Source organism: Eulemur rufifrons, chromosome 3, assembly GCF_041146395.1.
Source record: "Eulemur rufifrons isolate Redbay chromosome 3, OSU_ERuf_1, whole genome shotgun sequence".
In the NCBI taxonomy this organism is placed as follows: Eukaryota; Metazoa; Chordata; class Mammalia; order Primates; family Lemuridae; genus Eulemur; species Eulemur rufifrons.
Genome location: NC_090985.1, coordinates 20,856,512 through 20,870,998, shown reverse-complemented (window position 1 = coordinate 20,870,998; position 14,487 = coordinate 20,856,512). Strand labels below are relative to the sequence as shown.

Here is a 14,487-nt window from a genome sequence, read left to right as displayed (position 1 = left end):
CTGTGGACCTAACGTCGACGTTACCATCCAAGAATTTGAAACGCGATCATCTGTGGTGTGAAGAGGTTGGATGCAGGATGTATTGGAATCGGGCATTCCAAGGTACAATCGCACTTTTAATATGAGCCGCAGGGGTTCCAGGATCCCCTGAGGACACGGACGCCTACGGGAGCTCGAGCGCCTAAGGGAAAATCGCCTGGCTGCCCATCACCTCGGCACAGAACCACCACCCGCGTGTCGGCTGGTCGTCGTCTGATCACGGAGCGCGCCCCCAACGATGGATACGCTGTGGGCCTGTATGGTAGAGCCTGTGGTTTAGGCGTAAGGGACCACAGTGCAGAGGCAGAACGTGATCGGTACAGGTGAAAGCATCAATGCATCCACGAATGTTCCATGGATCCATCGAATCATCCATCCAGCGAGTGAATCTACCGATGGATGGACTGAAGGATTTTCACGTGTTTGCAAATGTTTTCTGATCCATGGTTGCCTGAAGAGCCCAGGCCTACCCCTATGGAGAAGGATAGCTCAGTGGAAGTGAATTCCTTTGCTCTGTTCCCAGGAAAAACAAACTAATAAAGAAAAAAAACGGGTGCCCCCCGAGCGACCCGGTTGACAGCGCCTGTGAAGAATCTACCGGGAACGGTTCCGTGTCAAAAAACAAAAAAAAACATTGACAGGCGCAAACTCACAACACCTTGAGATTGTGAGCACGTCAGTGTCCTCAAAAAAGCCATCCTCACTGGGGAGATTCTTCCAGCCCCGACAAACATGTGAATGGACCCAGTGCAGGCGCGGCCACAGCCCCTGTAACAGAATTAGCATAGCCCACAAAACTGAATCCACTGAAAACTGGATGTAAGTTACCTGGGGAGTGTTTTCCGTTGGTCCCGCCCACAGAAGGGAGCCAGTGCAGGTGTCCAGGCCAGCACTTCCTCAGTCCGCCGGTCAACGTCCCCGGAATGATATCTCACCCAATCTGCAGAGTACAGGGGCAACAAAATTCCCCAAATGGAACATCTCCTTGCAAGCACTTATAGGATTTCACGTTCCACGCCTGTCTGGCCACATACATGCAAGACCAGAACCCTCGTGCTCACATCGCTGCTGAGCATGTCATACATTGACATTGTCCTCAAAGCCATGACCCAAAGGCTCCCTAGCACCTCCACTGCAACACCATTCCTCATCACTTCACAGACCGTGGAAACCCGCTGAGGACCCAGGAGGGTGGCCGATTCCATCCAGCTTAAAAGTCCAGCATTTCAAAGATATAGTCCCGCCGCTTTCACAAAGGACGGACACGGCAGGGCCTGGAATGGGGGACCGCCATGGACTCAAAAGGCCCTGCCCGGTTCATGGGAAAACCCACAAGGGCCGAGGCTGCCGTACCGCGGGAACGGACGGCCAGTCCAATGGGTAACGAAATAGACCTCTAAGGTTCCATACTGGGTGTCTGTTTTTCAACTCCCAGGCAGTGCTTTCACGTAACAACAGTGAACAGAAAAATAAAATGGCGGCCCAGCCCTGCAAGCGGCTCATACCTTTGCCCTCCGGACAGAACAGAGATGGCCCATCAGCTGCTCTGGCCGGCTCAGCCAACCAGAGGGGAGAGGGGCCCAGGGGGAGGCCTAGTGGCTTCACAGGGGTATCTCTAACGGCCATTTAGTTCCCCAGGGTTGGTGAGGACGGGATAAGGAAGCCACCGGCCACGCCCTCAGAGGGTTTCCACGGTACCCCGCCAGCCACCAACAGGGTGTGCTCACACGATCGCCCAACTCCACTGCTTCCACGGTACTTCAGCCTTTCACATTTCCAGACGTCACAGGCCTTTCCTCACCCCAAGCTCTACTAACTCAGCTCCCTTCACCTACTGGCGTGGCGATCCCCGTGCTGGACCTCAGCTCGAGTCCTCACTCATTTTGTTCAGATTTCAAAAGTTTCCATTTTTTTTAGACATCATCGATCCAGGCACGCGTACGAAAGGGACCTTGAGCCCCAGATCCGGGACAGACACTGAGCACTGGGCTCTCCTGTCACCCTGGGGCTCGCCAACCCACACTCTTCCACCAGCGAGACCGGCACCACAAGCAATGACCGGCCCCACGGCTGGCTAGCAAGGTGTGGGCCCCGCCTCCAGGCAGAGTCACGATCCCCTCCCCACGGGGTGTGGCACTGATCCCGGGACAAGATCCTTACCGTAGGAGAGAATTCACACTGGACCTTGGGGATGAGGGCGGCCAGAACTGCTCCCTATACTCTTCCTTCACCTCGCCACACCGGGGAGGAGAGAAATTCATCCCTTCGAAGCCCACATCAAACTTCACTGCGTCCTGTGGGGGGAGATTATATCTGTGGGCACGCGGAGACCATGTGTCTTCCTTTTCCAAACTGGCATGAGTAAAGCTAAGGGGCCCGGTCCCTGGTGCTTACCATGTGTGGCTGGGGCATGATGACCGCAAGACAGGGCTGCCTGTGTTCCCACCACTATGACTCTGTGCGTGCAGCGTACTAATTTCATCATCCGTCTCAGACGTGTCTGACCTTGCTCAACGCTGAGCTAAATGTGCCGCCCTAACGTCAAGGAGACAGAAGCCCATGATGGCTCCTCACGTCGTCAATGCCTCACACTCTTTGTGCCAAGTCATTCTTGGCACTTGCTAGGAATTTCTTCATTACTTAAAGAAGTCACGGAAATCGCTCCAAACCCTCCCACGACGATCTGACCAGAATTCGGTCATTGCCTCAGGAGGCCAGGGTTTTCCTCCTTCCACGTCAGTCAGCCCATACAGACGACAAAGCCATACCGCCTGGGTTCACCACTGAGCTCCCGCCAGGGCATTCGGTGACACCAAAATTGCAAAGAACCGGGAAACTCAGGCACCCCGGGGAAAAATGAAAATACAAATACAAAGAAAAGAGGCTTCCTGGGAGACGTGGCTCGACCAGTTAGGTGTACCAGTGCATATGAGAAAGTCCAGAGACCACGTCTCTGCTAAGAAGAATCACGTTCCCTTCTGTGATCGGGGAGCCCCGGACAGAACTTCTCCGAAATCTCCCCTCTGCACGCACTCTCAGCACTCTGCCCTCGACATCTCTCCGGATATCGTTCTCCTATCCCTTGATACACGGTGCGAACTCACTGAGGGTATGGGACTGTGGACCTAACGTCGACGTTACCATCCAAGAATTTGAAACGCGATCATCTGTGGTGTGAAGAGGTTGGATGCAGGATGTATTGGAATCGGGCATTCCAAGGTACAATCGCACTTTTAATATGAGCCGCAGGGGTTCCAGGATCCCCTGAGGACACGGACGCCTACGGGAGCTCGAGCGCCTAAGGGAAAATCGCCTGGCTGCCCATCACCTCGGCACAGAACCACCACCCGCGTGTCGGCTGGTCGTCGTCTGATCACGGAGCGCGCCCCCAACGATGGATACGCTGTGGGCCTGTATGGTAGAGCCTGTGGTTTAGGCGTAAGGGACCACAGTGCAGAGGCAGAACGTGATCGGTACAGGTGAAAGCATCAATGCATCCACAAATGTTCGATGGATCCATCGAATCATCCATCCAGCGAGTGAATCTACCGATGGATGGACTGAAGGATTTTCACGTGTTTGCAAATGTTTTCTGATCCATGGTTGCCTGAAGAGCCCAGGCCTACCCCTATGGAGAAGGATAGCTCAGTGGAAGTGAATTCCTTTGCTCTGTTCCCAGGAAAAACAAACTAATAAAGAAAAAAAACGGGTGCCCCCCGAGCGACCCGGTTGACAGCGCCTGTGAAGAATCTACCGGGAACGGTTCCTGTCAAAAAACAAAAAAAAACATTGACAGGCGCAAACTCACAACACCTTGAGATTGTGAGCACGTCAGTGTCCTCAAAAAAGCCATCCTCACTGGGGAGATTCTTCCAGCCCCGACAAACATGTGAATGGACCCAGTGCAGGCGCGGCCACAGCCCCTGTAACAGAATTATCATAGCCCACAAAACTGAATCCACTGAAAACTGGATGTAAGTTACCTGGGGAGTGTTTTCCGTTGGTCCCGCCCACAGAAGGGAGCCAGTGCAGGTGTCCAGGCCAGCACTTCCTCAGTCCGCCGGTCAACGTCCCCGGAATGATATCTCACCCAATCTGCAGAGTACAGGGGCAACAAAATTCCCCAAATGGAACATCTCCTTGCAAGCACTTATAGGATTTCACGTTCCACGCCTGTCTGGCCACATACATGCAAGACCAGAACCCTCGTGCTCACATCGCTGCTGAGCATGTCATACATTGACATTGTCCTCAAAGCCATGACCCAAAGGCTCCCTAGCACCTCCACTGCAACACCATTCCTCATCACTTCACAGACCGTGGAAACCCGCTGAGGACCCAGGAGGGTGGCCGATTCCATCCAGCTTAAAAGTCCAGCATTTCAAAGATATAGTCCCGCCGCTTTCACAAAGGACGGACACGGCAGGGCCTGGAATGGGGGACCGCCATGGACTCAAAAGGCCCTGCCCGGTTCACGGGAAAACCCACAAGGGCCGAGGCTGCCGTACCGCGGGAACGGACGGCCAGTCCAATGGGTAACGAAAGAGACCGCTAAGGTTCCCTACTGGGTGTCTGTTTTTCAACTCCCAGGCAGTGCTTTCACGTAACAACAGTGAACAGAAAAATAAAATGGCGGCCCAGCCCTGCAAGCGGCTCATACCTTTGCCCTCCGGACAGAACAGAGATGGCCCATCAGCTGCTCTGGCCGGCTCAGCCAACCAGAGGGGAGAGGGGCCCAGGGGGAGGCCTAGTGGCTTCACAGGGGTATCGCTAACGGCCATTTAGTTCCCCAGGGTCTGGTGAGGACGGGGTAAGGAAGCCACCGGCCACGCCCTCAGAGGGTTTCCACGGTACCCCGCAAGCCACCACCAGGGTGTGCTCACACGGTCGCCCAACTCCACTGCTTCCACGGTACTTCAGCCTTTCACATTTCCAGACGTCACAGGCCTTTCCTCACCCCAAGCTCTACTAACTCAGCTCCCTTCAGCCTACTGGCGTGGCGATCCCCGTGCTGGACCTCAGCTCGAGTCCTCACTCATTTTGTTCAGATTTCAAAAGTTTCCATTTTTTTTAGACATCATCGATCCAGGCACGCGTACGAAAGGGACCTTGAGCCCCAGATCCGGGACAGACACTGAGCACTGGGCTCTCCTGTCACCCTGGGGCTCGCCAACCCACACTCTTCCACCAGCGAGACCGGCACCACAAGCAATGACCGGCCCCACGGCTGGCTAGCAAGGTGTGGGCCCCGCCTCCAGGCAGAGTCACGATCCCCTCCCCACGGGGTGTGGCACTGATCCCGGGACAAGATCCTTACCGTAGGAGAGAATTCACACTGGACCTTGGGGATGAGGGCGGCCAGAACTGCTCCCTATACTCTTCCTTCACCTCGCCACACCGGGGAGGAGAGAAATTCATCCCTTCGAAGCCCACATCAAACTTCACTGCGTCCTGTGGGGGGAGATTATATCTGTGGGCACGCGGAGACCATGTGTCTTCCTTTTCCAAACTGGCATGAGTAAAGCTAAGGGGCCCGGTCCCTGGTGCTTACCATGTGTGGCTGGGGCATGATGACCGCAAGACAGGGCTGCCTGTGTTCCCACCACTATGACTCTGTGCGTGCAGCGTACTAATTTCATCATCCGTCTCAGACGTGTCTGACCTTGCTCAACGCTGAGCTAAATGTGCCGCCCTAACGTCAAGGAGACAGAAGCCCATGATGGCTCCTCACGTCGTCAATGCCTCACACTCTTTGTGCCAAGTCATTCTTGGCACTTGCTAGGAATTTCTTCATTACTTAAAGAAGTCACGGAAATCGCTCCAAACCCTCCCACGACGATCTGACCAGAATTCGGTCATTGCCTCAGGAGGCCAGGGTTTTCCTCCTTCCACGTCAGTCAGCCCATACAGACGACAAAGCCATACCGCCTGGGTTCACCACTGAGCTCCCGCCAGGGCATTCGGTGACACCAAAATTGCAAAGAACCGGGAAACTCAGGCACCCCGGGGAAAAATGAAAATACAAATACAAAGAAAAGAGGCTTCCTGGGAGACGTGGCTCGACCAGTTAGGTGTACCAGTTCATATGAGAAAGTCCAGAGACCACGTCTCTGCTAAGAAGAATCACGTTCCCTTCTGTGATCGGGGAGCCCCGGACAGAACTTCTCCGAAATCTCCCCTCTGCACGCACTCTCAGCACTCTGCCCTCGACATCTCTCCGGATATCGTTCTCCTATCCCTTGATACACGGTGCGAACTCACTGAGGGTATGGGACTGTGGACCTAACGTCGACGTTACCATCCAAGAATTTGAAACGCGATCATCTGTGGTGTGAAGAGGTTGGATGCAGGATGTATTGGAATCGGGCATTCCAAGGTACAATCGCACTTTTAATATGAGCCGCAGGGGTTCCAGGATCCCCTGAGGACACGGACGCCTACGGGAGCTCGAGCGCCTAAGGGAAAATCGCCTGGCTGCCCATCACCTCGGCACAGAACCACCACCCGCGTGTCGGCTGGTCGTCGTCTGATCACGGAGCGCGCCCCCAACGATGGATACGCTGTGGGCCTGTATGGTAGAGCCTGTGGTTTAGGCGTAAGGGACCACAGTGCAGAGGCAGAACGTGATCGGTACAGGTGAAAGCATCAATGCATCCACGAATGTTCCATGGATCCATCGAATCATCCATCCAGCGAGTGAATCTACCGATGGATGGACTGAAGGATTTTCACGTGTTTGCAAATGTTTTCTGATCCATGGTTGCCTGAAGAGCCCAGGCCTACCCCTATGGAGAAGGATAGCTCAGTGGAAGTGAATTCCTTTGCTCTGTTCCCAGGAAAAACAAACTAATAAAGAAAAAAAACGGGTGCCCCCCGAGCGACCCGGTTGACAGCGCCTGTGAAGAATCTACCGGGAACGGTTCCGTGTCAAAAAACAAAAAAAAACATTGACAGGCGCAAACTCACAACACCTTGAGATTGTGAGCACGTCAGTGTCCTCAAAAAAGCCATCCTCACTGGGGAGATTCTTCCAGCCCCGACAAACATGTGAATGGACCCAGTGCAGGCGCGGCCACAGCCCCTGTAACAGAATTAGCATAGCCCACAAAACTGAATCCACTGAAAACTGGATGTAAGTTACCTGGGGAGTGTTTTCCGTTGGTCCCGCCCACAGAAGGGAGCCAGTGCAGGTGTCCAGGCCAGCACTTCCTCAGTCCGCCGGTCAACGTCCCCGGAATGATATCTCACCCAATCTGCAGAGTACAGGGGCAACAAAATTCCCCAAATGGAACATCTCCTTGCAAGCACTTATAGGATTTCACGTTCCACGCCTGTCTGGCCACATACATGCAAGACCAGAACCCTCGTGCTCACATCGCTGCTGAGCATGTCATACATTGACATTGTCCTCAAAGCCATGACCCAAAGGCTCCCTAGCACCTCCACTGCAACACCATTCCTCATCACTTCACAGACCGTGGAAACCCGCTGAGGACCCAGGAGGGTGGCCGATTCCATCCAGCTTAAAAGTCCAGCATTTCAAAGATATAGTCCCGCCGCTTTCACAAAGGACGGACACGGCAGGGCCTGGAATGGGGGACCGCCATGGACTCAAAAGGCCCTGCCCGGTTCATGGGAAAACCCACAAGGGCCGAGGCTGCCGTACCGCGGGAACGGACGGCCAGTCCAATGGGTAACGAAATAGACCTCTAAGGTTCCATACTGGGTGTCTGTTTTTCAACTCCCAGGCAGTGCTTTCACGTAACAACAGTGAACAGAAAAATAAAATGGCGGCCCAGCCCTGCAAGCGGCTCATACCTTTGCCCTCCGGACAGAACAGAGATGGCCCATCAGCTGCTCTGGCCGGCTCAGCCAACCAGAGGGGAGAGGGGCCCAGGGGGAGGCCTAGTGGCTTCACAGGGGTATCTCTAACGGCCATTTAGTTCCCCAGGGTTGGTGAGGACGGGATAAGGAAGCCACCGGCCACGCCCTCAGAGGGTTTCCACGGTACCCCGCCAGCCACCAACAGGGTGTGCTCACACGATCGCCCAACTCCACTGCTTCCACGGTACTTCAGCCTTTCACATTTCCAGACGTCACAGGCCTTTCCTCACCCCAAGCTCTACTAACTCAGCTCCCTTCACCTACTGGCGTGGCGATCCCCGTGCTGGACCTCAGCTCGAGTCCTCACTCATTTTGTTCAGATTTCAAAAGTTTCCATTTTTTTTAGACATCATCGATCCAGGCACGCGTACGAAAGGGACCTTGAGCCCCAGATCCGGGACAGACACTGAGCACTGGGCTCTCCTGTCACCCTGGGGCTCGCCAACCCACACTCTTCCACCAGCGAGACCGGCACCACAAGCAATGACCGGCCCCACGGCTGGCTAGCAAGGTGTGGGCCCCGCCTCCAGGCAGAGTCACGATCCCCTCCCCACGGGGTGTGGCACTGATCCCGGGACAAGATCCTTACCGTAGGAGAGAATTCACACTGGACCTTGGGGATGAGGGCGGCCAGAACTGCTCCCTATACTCTTCCTTCACCTCGCCACACCGGGGAGGAGAGAAATTCATCCCTTCGAAGCCCACATCAAACTTCACTGCGTCCTGTGGGGGGAGATTATATCTGTGGGCACGCGGAGACCATGTGTCTTCCTTTTCCAAACTGGCATGAGTAAAGCTAAGGGGCCCGGTCCCTGGTGCTTACCATGTGTGGCTGGGGCATGATGACCGCAAGACAGGGCTGCCTGTGTTCCCACCACTATGACTCTGTGCGTGCAGCGTACTAATTTCATCATCCGTCTCAGACGTGTCTGACCTTGCTCAACGCTGAGCTAAATGTGCCGCCCTAACGTCAAGGAGACAGAAGCCCATGATGGCTCCTCACGTCGTCAATGCCTCACACTCTTTGTGCCAAGTCATTCTTGGCACTTGCTAGGAATTTCTTCATTACTTAAAGAAGTCACGGAAATCGCTCCAAACCCTCCCACGACGATCTGACCAGAATTCGGTCATTGCCTCAGGAGGCCAGGGTTTTCCTCCTTCCACGTCAGTCAGCCCATACAGACGACAAAGCCATACCGCCTGGGTTCACCACTGAGCTCCCGCCAGGGCATTCGGTGACACCAAAATTGCAAAGAACCGGGAAACTCAGGCACCCCGGGGAAAAATGAAAATACAAATACAAAGAAAAGAGGCTTCCTGGGAGACGTGGCTCGACCAGTTAGGTGTACCAGTGCATATGAGAAAGTCCAGAGACCACGTCTCTGCTAAGAAGAATCACGTTCCCTTCTGTGATCGGGGAGCCCCGGACAGAACTTCTCCGAAATCTCCCCTCTGCACGCACTCTCAGCACTCTGCCCTCGACATCTCTCCGGATATCGTTCTCCTATCCCTTGATACACGGTGCGAACTCACTGAGGGTATGGGACTGTGGACCTAACGTCGACGTTACCATCCAAGAATTTGAAACGCGATCATCTGTGGTGTGAAGAGGTTGGATGCAGGATGTATTGGAATCGGGCATTCCAAGGTACAATCGCACTTTTAATATGAGCCGCAGGGGTTCCAGGATCCCCTGAGGACACGGACGCCTACGGGAGCTCGAGCGCCTAAGGGAAAATCGCCTGGCTGCCCATCACCTCGGCACAGAACCACCACCCGCGTGTCGGCTGGTCGTCGTCTGATCACGGAGCGCGCCCCCAACGATGGATACGCTGTGGGCCTGTATGGTAGAGCCTGTGGTTTAGGCGTAAGGGACCACAGTGCAGAGGCAGAACGTGATCGGTACAGGTGAAAGCATCAATGCATCCACAAATGTTCGATGGATCCATCGAATCATCCATCCAGCGAGTGAATCTACCGATGGATGGACTGAAGGATTTTCACGTGTTTGCAAATGTTTTCTGATCCATGGTTGCCTGAAGAGCCCAGGCCTACCCCTATGGAGAAGGATAGCTCAGTGGAAGTGAATTCCTTTGCTCTGTTCCCAGGAAAAACAAACTAATAAAGAAAAAAAACGGGTGCCCCCCGAGCGACCCGGTTGACAGCGCCTGTGAAGAATCTACCGGGAACGGTTCCTGTCAAAAAACAAAAAAAAACATTGACAGGCGCAAACTCACAACACCTTGAGATTGTGAGCACGTCAGTGTCCTCAAAAAAGCCATCCTCACTGGGGAGATTCTTCCAGCCCCGACAAACATGTGAATGGACCCAGTGCAGGCGCGGCCACAGCCCCTGTAACAGAATTATCATAGCCCACAAAACTGAATCCACTGAAAACTGGATGTAAGTTACCTGGGGAGTGTTTTCCGTTGGTCCCGCCCACAGAAGGGAGCCAGTGCAGGTGTCCAGGCCAGCACTTCCTCAGTCCGCCGGTCAACGTCCCCGGAATGATATCTCACCCAATCTGCAGAGTACAGGGGCAACAAAATTCCCCAAATGGAACATCTCCTTGCAAGCACTTATAGGATTTCACGTTCCACGCCTGTCTGGCCACATACATGCAAGACCAGAACCCTCGTGCTCACATCGCTGCTGAGCATGTCATACATTGACATTGTCCTCAAAGCCATGACCCAAAGGCTCCCTAGCACCTCCACTGCAACACCATTCCTCATCACTTCACAGACCGTGGAAACCCGCTGAGGACCCAGGAGGGTGGCCGATTCCATCCAGCTTAAAAGTCCAGCATTTCAAAGATATAGTCCCGCCGCTTTCACAAAGGACGGACACGGCAGGGCCTGGAATGGGGGACCGCCATGGACTCAAAAGGCCCTGCCCGGTTCACGGGAAAACCCACAAGGGCCGAGGCTGCCGTACCGCGGGAACGGACGGCCAGTCCAATGGGTAACGAAAGAGACCGCTAAGGTTCCCTACTGGGTGTCTGTTTTTCAACTCCCAGGCAGTGCTTTCACGTAACAACAGTGAACAGAAAAATAAAATGGCGGCCCAGCCCTGCAAGCGGCTCATACCTTTGCCCTCCGGACAGAACAGAGATGGCCCATCAGCTGCTCTGGCCGGCTCAGCCAACCAGAGGGGAGAGGGGCCCAGGGGGAGGCCTAGTGGCTTCACAGGGGTATCGCTAACGGCCATTTAGTTCCCCAGGGTCTGGTGAGGACGGGGTAAGGAAGCCACCGGCCACGCCCTCAGAGGGTTTCCACGGTACCCCGCAAGCCACCACCAGGGTGTGCTCACACGGTCGCCCAACTCCACTGCTTCCACGGTACTTCAGCCTTTCACATTTCCAGACGTCACAGGCCTTTCCTCACCCCAAGCTCTACTAACTCAGCTCCCTTCAGCCTACTGGCGTGGCGATCCCCGTGCTGGACCTCAGCTCGAGTCCTCACTCATTTTGTTCAGATTTCAAAAGTTTCCATTTTTTTTAGACATCATCGATCCAGGCACGCGTACGAAAGGGACCTTGAGCCCCAGATCCGGGACAGACACTGAGCACTGGGCTCTCCTGTCACCCTGGGGCTCGCCAACCCACACTCTTCCACCAGCGAGACCGGCACCACAAGCAATGACCGGCCCCACGGCTGGCTAGCAAGGTGTGGGCCCCGCCTCCAGGCAGAGTCACGATCCCCTCCCCACGGGGTGTGGCACTGATCCCGGGACAAGATCCTTACCGTAGGAGAGAATTCACACTGGACCTTGGGGATGAGGGCGGCCAGAACTGCTCCCTATACTCTTCCTTCACCTCGCCACACCGGGGAGGAGAGAAATTCATCCCTTCGAAGCCCACATCAAACTTCACTGCGTCCTGTGGGGGGAGATTATATCTGTGGGCACGCGGAGACCACGTGTCTTCCTTTTCCAAACTGGCATGAGTAAAGCTAAGGGGCCCGGTCCCTGGTGCTTACCATGTGTGGCTGGGGCATGATGACCGCAAGACAGGGCTGCCTGTGTTCCCACCACTATGACTCTGTGCGTGCAGCGTACTAATTTCATCATCCGTCTCAGACGTGTCTGACCTTGCTCAACGCTGAGCTAAATGTGCCGCCCTAACGTCAAGGAGACAGAAGCCCATGATGGCTCCTCACGTCGTCAATGCCTCACACTCTTTGTGCCAAGTCATTCTTGGCACTTGCTAGGAATTTCTTCATTACTTAAAGAAGTCACGGAAATCGCTCCAAACCCTCCCACGACGATCTGACCAGAATTCGGTCATTGCCTCAGGAGGCCAGGGTTTTCCTCCTTCCACGTCAGTCAGCCCATACAGACGACAAAGCCATACCGCCTGGGTTCACCACTGAGCTCCCGCCAGGGCATTCGGTGACACCAAAATTGCAAAGAACCGGGAAACTCAGGCACCCCGGGGAAAAATGAAAATACAAATACAAAGAAAAGAGGCTTCCTGGGAGACGTGGCTCGACCAGTTAGGTGTACCAGTTCATATGAGAAAGTCCAGAGACCACGTCTCTGCTAAGAAGAATCACGTTCCCTTCTGTGATCGGGGAGCCCCGGACAGAACTTCTCCGAAATCTCCCCTCTGCACGCACTCTCAGCACTCTGCCCTCGACATCTCTCCGGATATCGTTCTCCTATCCCTTGATACACGGTGCGAACTCACTGAGGGTATGGGACTGTGGACCTAACGTCGACGTTACCATCCAAGAATTTGAAACGCGATCATCTGTGGTGTGAAGAGGTTGGATGCAGGATGTATTGGAATCGGGCATTCCAAGGTACAATCGCACTTTTAATATGAGCCGCAGGGGTTCCAGGATCCCCTGAGGACACGGACGCCTACGGGAGCTCGAGCGCCTAAGGGAAAATCGCCTGGCTGCCCATCACCTCGGCACAGAACCACCACCCGCGTGTCGGCTGGTCGTCGTCTGATCACGGAGCGCGCCCCCAACGATGGATACGCTGTGGGCCTGTATGGTAGAGCCTGTGGTTTAGGCGTAAGGGACCACAGTGCAGAGGCAGAACGTGATCGGTACAGGTGAAAGCGTCAATGCATCCACGAATGTTCCATGGATCCATCGAATCATCCATCCAGCGAGTGAATCTACCGATGGATGGACTGAAGGATTTTCACGTGTTTGCAAATGTTTTCTGATCCATGGTTGCCTGAAGAGCCCAGGCCTACCCCTATGGAGAAGGATAGCTCAGTGGAAGTGAATTCCTTTGCTCTGTTCCCAGGAAAAACAAACTAATAAAGAAAAAAAACGGGTGCCCCCCGAGCGACCCGGTTGACAGCGCCTGTGAAGAATCTACCGGGAACGGTTCCGTGTCAAAAAACAAAAAAAAACATTGACAGGCGCAAACTCACAACACCTTGAGATTGTGAGCACGTCAGTGTCCTCAAAAAAGCCATCCTCACTGGGGAGATTCTTCCAGCCCCGACAAACATGTGAATGGACCCAGTGCAGGCGCGGCCACAGCCCCTGTAACAGAATTAGCATAGCCCACAAAACTGAATCCACTGAAAACTGGATGTAAGTTACCTGGGGAGTGTTTTCCGTTGGTCCCGCCCACAGAAGGGAGCCAGTGCAGGTGTCCAGGCCAGCACTTCCTCAGTCCGCCGGTCAACGTCCCCGGAATGATATCTCACCCAATCTGCAGAGTACAGGGGCAACAAAATTCCCCAAATGGAACATCTCCTTGCAAGCACTTATAGGATTTCACGTTCCACGCCTGTCTGGCCACATACATGCAAGACCAGAACCCTCGTGCTCACATCGCTGCTGAGCATGTCATACATTGACATTGTCCTCAAAGCCATGACCCAAAGGCTCCCTAGCACCTCCACTGCAACACCATTCCTCATCACTTCACAGACCGTGGAAACCCGCTGAGGACCCAGGAGGGTGGCCGATTCCATCCAGCTTAAAAGTCCAGCATTTCAAAGATATAGTCCCGCCGCTTTCACAAAGGACGGACACGGCAGGGCCTGGAATGGGGGACCGCCATGGACTCAAAAGGCCCTGCCCGGTTCACGGGAAAACCCACAAGGGCCGAGGCTGCCGTACCGCGGGAACGGACGGCCAGTCCAATGGGTAACGAAATAGACCTCTAAGGTTCCATACTGGGTGTCTGTTTTTCAACTCCCAGGCAGTGCTTTCACGTAACAACAGTGAACAGAAAAATAAAATGGCGGCCCAGCCCTGCAAGCGGCTCATACCTTTGCCCTCCGGACAGAACAGAGATGGCCCATCAGCTGCTCTGGCCGGCTCAGCCAACCAGAGGGGAGAGGGGCCCAGGGGGAGGCCTAGTGGCTTCACAGGGGTATCTCTAACGGCCATTTAGTTCCCCAGGGTTGGTGAGGACGGGATAAGGAAGCCACCGGCCACGCCCTCAGAGGGTTTCCACGGTACCCCGCCAGCCACCACCAGGGTGTGCTCACACGGTCGCCCAACTCCACTGCTTCCACGGTACTTCAGCCTTTCACATTTCCAGACGTCACAGGCCTTTCCTCACCCCAAGCTCTACTAACTCAGC

General features: G+C 54.6%; 4 pseudogenes; all 4 read right to left on the bottom strand.

Annotated features, from left to right (window-relative positions):
• Nucleotides 1-1,895: 1,895 nt before the first annotated feature.
• LOC138382225 (small nucleolar RNA SNORD116) lies at nt 1,896-1,969 on the bottom strand (annotated as a pseudogene).
• Nucleotides 1,970-5,052: 3,083 nt separating this feature from the next.
• Nucleotides 5,053-5,126, bottom strand: LOC138382224 (small nucleolar RNA SNORD116; annotated as a pseudogene).
• Nucleotides 5,127-8,208: 3,082 nt separating this feature from the next.
• LOC138382222 (small nucleolar RNA SNORD116) lies at nt 8,209-8,282 on the bottom strand (annotated as a pseudogene).
• A 3,083-nt stretch (nt 8,283-11,365) lies between these two features.
• LOC138382221 (small nucleolar RNA SNORD116) lies at nt 11,366-11,439 on the bottom strand (annotated as a pseudogene).
• Between the last annotated feature and the right edge of the window lie 3,048 nt (nt 11,440-14,487).